A 5,448-nucleotide genomic window follows, 5' to 3' on the forward strand; every position below is an offset into this window, starting at 1 on the left:
TTTTTCTCATTGCATTTCATTCATTCTCCGGTACACCACACAAAGTTCTCTGGACAGTTGTTTCACATTAAAATCTTTGACTGAGCTTTTGATCACCTGTCCTTTAGCTCATGCCAATTTTTTTTGTTTGATTGTACTCATGTCAAGCACTTTGGGATGTTTTACTATGCTCAATGTGTGTTATCCTCAAGTAGAGGGGCTAAACTGATGTGATTTGTTCATTAGGTGGGAGAGATTAATAAATTTAGAGAATCTGATCTGGAATTCCTGTGCAGGAGGGTTGAGTACCAATTGGTGGTGGTAGGGTTTTGGTGTAGGATCACATGGTGGGGGCACAAAGTGGTGTCAAGATCTCAGTTGCCCCAAATAATCAGCACATGAAGTATTTGCAGCCACTCTTGTGCACCCATCGGAGAGCTTCTGCCAGGGTTAGCCATTCAGCCCCTCGAGCTTGTTCCGCCAGTCAGTGAGTTCATGGCTGATCTGTATCTTAACTCCATCTACTTACCTTGGTTCCATATCCCTTAATACCCTTGCCTAACAAACATCTGTCATTCAGTTTTGAAATTTTTAATTGACTTAGCCTCAACAGCTTTTTTTGGGGGGGGGGGGGGGGTGCAGGGGAGTTCCAGATTTCAACTAATCTGAAGAAGTGCTTTCTGACATCACCCCTGAACAGCCTAGTTCTAATTTTAAGGTGATACTCACCCACCAGAGGAAATAGTTTCTCTCTAATAGGCAAACTGATTATACAGATTATGGAAAAGCAAAATACTGCAGATGCTGGAAATCCTGAAACAAAAAACGATTAAAGAATTTTACAGCACGGAGGAGGCCATTCAGCCCATCATACCAGTGCCAATTATCAAAGTGAGCTGTTGTCCCATTTAATAATTTTTCATTTAAAAGCTATTATGCATTCTGTTCCTGGTATCACATTCCATGTCCTAACAACCATCTCTTTAATAGTTTGGTGGTTCCCTTAAATTTATGGCCTCTAGTTACCACACACCAATACTTTATCCTGATTAATCTCATCAAATTTTGAATTTTTTATGTACTAAAAGAGCCCCACTTTCCCCGGTCTGTCCTCCTAACTAAAGTATCGTATCCATGGCACTATCGTAAATCTTCTCTGCACCCTCTCCATGGCCTTGACATCCTGCCTAAAGTAGCTGCTCCCAAAATAGACTATTATAACTCATCTACCCAATGATTTGTACAAGTTTAGCACTCTGTGCCCCTTTTTTAAAAAAAAACAGCTAAGTACCTTGTCCTTTCTCCTTTGAAGATTTGTGTATCCTGTGGCACAACTTCCATAATCCAAGGAATTTTTAAGGATTGTGGTCAAAGTCTTTGCTATTTCTTTTCTGACTTCCATCAGCGTTCTAGGATGCATGCCATTTGTGCCCAGTGTCTTTTCCACCATTTCCCCCCCCCCCCCCAGTTTTATTTCCTTATCTATATTTATCCTAATTGGTCCATGACAAAACCAAGGCAAAACATCCATTGGTATCGACTATTCCTTCATTACATTTTCCATTTCTAATCTGCTCCAGCCTTTAACTTTGTTTATAAATAACTTTACTCTTGCTATCTATCTGTATTCATACCCCCAGCCATTCCAATCATTTTTTGCTTCCCTTCTAGTTTCTATATTCGGCTTGATTTCGGCAGGAATGACGTATGAGGAGAGATTGTGTCGATTGGGCTTATATTCGCTGGAGTTTAGAAGATTGAGAGGGGATCTCATCGAAACCTATAAAATTCTGTCAGGCCTGGACAGACTAGATGCAGGAAGGATGTTTCTGATGGCCGGGGAGTCCAGAACCAGGAGTCATAGTCTAAGGATAAGGGGTAAGCCATTTAGGACTGAAATGAGGAGGAATTTCTTCACCCAGAGAGTGGTGAACCTGTGGAATTCTCTGCCACAAAGGGCAGTGGAGGCCAGTTCATTAAATATATTCAAGAAAGAGTTGGATATATTTCTTAAGGCTAAAGGGATCAAGGGATACGGGGAGAAGGCAGGGACAGGGTACTGAATTTGGATGATCAGCCATGATCTCATTGAATGGCGGAGCAGGCTCGAAGGGCCGAATGGCCTACTCCTGCTCCTATCTTCCATGTACTATTATCACTAGACTTGCCGCTTGCATTTTTTTACACTAATTTTAATCTTTTTTTCTCATTTGAGGAACTCCAGCTTTTGGTGCAACTTCTTTTCTTGAGGGCGTATGTATTGTCTGTTCCCTAATCATTTCCAATTTGAAGGTTTTCCCATTTTATGCACTTTTTCTGCCAGTTTTTCTTTCCAATTTATCAGAGCTGGTGCTTTTTTTTAAATCCACTTTAAAATTGGCTTATTTGTAGTCAAGTACCTTCATCTTTGTCGCCCTTCCTGTTTCATTTTTTTTATAGAGCCTAATTATGTTAAGTTTGTTGTTTCCTAGATATTGCCCTGCCTTTACATTACCTACTCACCCCACTTCATTTCCTGAACTAGATCCAGCACTGCCTCTTGGACTAAAAACAATCTGATCTAGAAAACAATCCTGGACAAATAGTAACGCATCTTTGCTACTTGCATTATTTTTACCCCAGTCTATCTTTAGATAATTAAATCCAGTAGTATCTCCCCATGTAAAGTCCACTTTTCCGCTGTTCGGCAGCCTACACTATTATTCCCAATAAAGTATCAATTCCTTTCTTAGTCTTTAACTTTAACCAAACGGAATAAACTCTGCTATCGTTCCCATGTTCTAGTGCTACAATGAAATCTTCGATTTGCCAGTTTGCCACCCTTCCTCCCCTTTTCCTGTCTTCAGAATATTTTGTAATCAGAAATGTTCAGTTTCCAGTCCTGCCTTGGCCAATGCCACATTCTGGTTAATGCTTTACATCATACCCCATAGCAATTTGTGCCTCCAGCTAACCAACTTTTGAAATATTTTGTACATTTACATACGTAATCTCACATTTGTCTCGTTCATTTTAATTCTTCCTTCTAATCTATTTTTTGAAATCTTACCTATATCCCTTGTCCCTTTCTGCTTTCTCATCTTGTTTTTTTTCTCCCTTCCTCTCGCTATATTAGTTTAAATTCTCACTCTCGGCTTGTTCAGGTAAAACCTGTCCATCCTGTAAAGGCCATTCTTGCCCTTGCACCGTTCCCAGTGAATCTGAACACTTACTTCCTACGTAAGCTATTCAGTCATGCACCTAACTCAGTTATTGTACTAGTCCCATACTGACTAGAGCAAGGTGCCAGGAGTAATCCTGAGATTATTACCCTCGAGGTCTTGCTCTTTAATCTATATTCTAATTGCTGAAACTTCCTATGCAGTCCTCAATTCTGGTTCTTCCTAGGTCATTGGATCAATTTGAACCATGACTTTTGTTATTCCCTTCCCTGTCCAAAATCTTTTACACCTGTTCCATATCATCACTTACTCTGGCATTGGGGAGGTCGCACATCATTCAGGACTTTCAGCTGCAACCATATCTATTCCCGACTATGGAACCCCCTATTATTACTATGTTTCTGCATTTCACTTCCCTCTCTTTAGCAACCACTTGCTCCAGTGTTGTGGTTTTGCTCGTGGTTCATCTTCTCAGAGTTGTTACTGTCAGCAATACCCGTTTGTCAATTCAACACTTGGGAGATCTCTGCACGCCGTGATATTAACATTCTCATCCGTGTTTTCAAATTCCTCCATGGCCTCGCCCCACCCCATCTCTGTAATCACCTCCAACCTTAAAGGTTATCTGCTCTCCTCCAACTCTGGCCTCTTAAGCATCCCCAATTTTAATCGCTCCACCATTGGCGGCCGTGCCTTCAGCTGCCAAGGCCCTGAGCTCTGGAATTCCCTCCCTAAACCTCTTTGCCTCTCTTTCCTCCTTTAAGATGCTCCTTAAAACCTACCTCTCATCTGCCCTAATATCTCCTTATGTGGTTCGGTGTCAAATTTTGTTTGATAACGCTCCTGTGACGCGCCTTGGAACATTTTACTACATTAAAGGCACTATATAAATGCAAGTGGTTGTTGCTGTTGCCTTCTGTCTTCTCTTCCTACCCCGATATATGGCCACCACCCGCTTTCCATTCTCACTAATATGTTCTGGCTGAGGGGGTAACCATCAGCTTCCCAGATGTGATGAAGTGTCGGCAACTGCTCTTCAAGCTCAAAAACCTTGAGCTGAATTGCAAGCAGTTGGAGACACTTCCTACATGTGGTCATCCTGGACACATAAGATCCAAAACCAATCACATCATGTAGATACTGCGCAAATGGCTTCAATTGTCTCTCACCCCATATTAAACTAAACTGTTTTAAGTTTGAATTTTCTGAAAGGACTCAAACTAACAAAACTTTAATACTAATGTTCAACATTAGACCAGAACCAGCCGAAAAGATCTGAAGTAGTGGGTTTTCATCTCCATACAGCTGACCAAATTACCAACAGAAGTGTGAAGATTTTAGTTTTAAACTCATTATGCAGCAGCGTCTACTCAGTTGGTTGGATCAGATAGGATATGTTGTGATCTTGATTCAGAGAATAAAGATTAGTCCATCATAGTTACATGATCTACCTTTCTCCTTCATTTTCAAGTTTTCTCCACATGTATTAGCCCAACCTTACAAGTGGCAAACCGCTCTGACCAACTGCAGTCCACCAATGACCCATCCATGATGACAGCAGCACAGGAACTGTTGCACTGCTCAATTATAACATTATCTTTCTCTACCCACTACTGCTCTGTACTTCAGTCACTTCAAAAGGAATGAGTACATCTCTACTTGGTCCCAAAATTGGTCCAACTTAGATAACTTTTATGAACACTGGGGATCAAATTGGGCCGTGTAGAGCCTGGTTTTCAGGCATTTCGCAGCCTTCCAAGACTCTAAAGGGCGGGTAGGAAGCACATGCGCACTTCCAACTGGAAGTGTGTCGCCTGCCATAGTGGGAAAGGACAAATAAAAGGTATCCTTTACCCACACCAACCCAAAAATCGCCTAAAGAAATAAAAAGGAAAGTTACTTGCCATAATCACCATGCTGATCATCGCCGCTCCCGGTCCAGAGATCCCCGACCTCCAGGTCCAGCCCTGACCTCACCGACCCCGATTGCAATCCCCCACCATCCCCTGATTATTGCCGCTCCAAAACAACCAATCCTTCCACCCGACACAACCACTTACCTGTGGGCCGTTGCTTCGAACTTGAACACTTACTAGTGTGGCCTCCTGCCGCTGCACCATCTTTAATGTAATCAGGTCCAAGGCCAAAAATGCAGAGCTCCTCGGACTTCACCATTTATGTGTGTGTGGTGGTGGTGGTGGTGGTGGTTGGGGGGGGGGGGAAGGAATCAGTCAAAATATGGATGCTCTTGAACTTAGTCCTCATTGTACCTACTTCCCAAATGGAAAAACAGAAGGAACAATATCAC

Source organism: Somniosus microcephalus, chromosome 11 (genome assembly GCF_052327205.1).
Source record: "Somniosus microcephalus isolate GS21.2 chromosome 11, FLI_Smic_1.0, whole genome shotgun sequence".
Classification (NCBI taxonomy): Eukaryota; Metazoa; Chordata; class Chondrichthyes; order Squaliformes; family Somniosidae; genus Somniosus; species Somniosus microcephalus.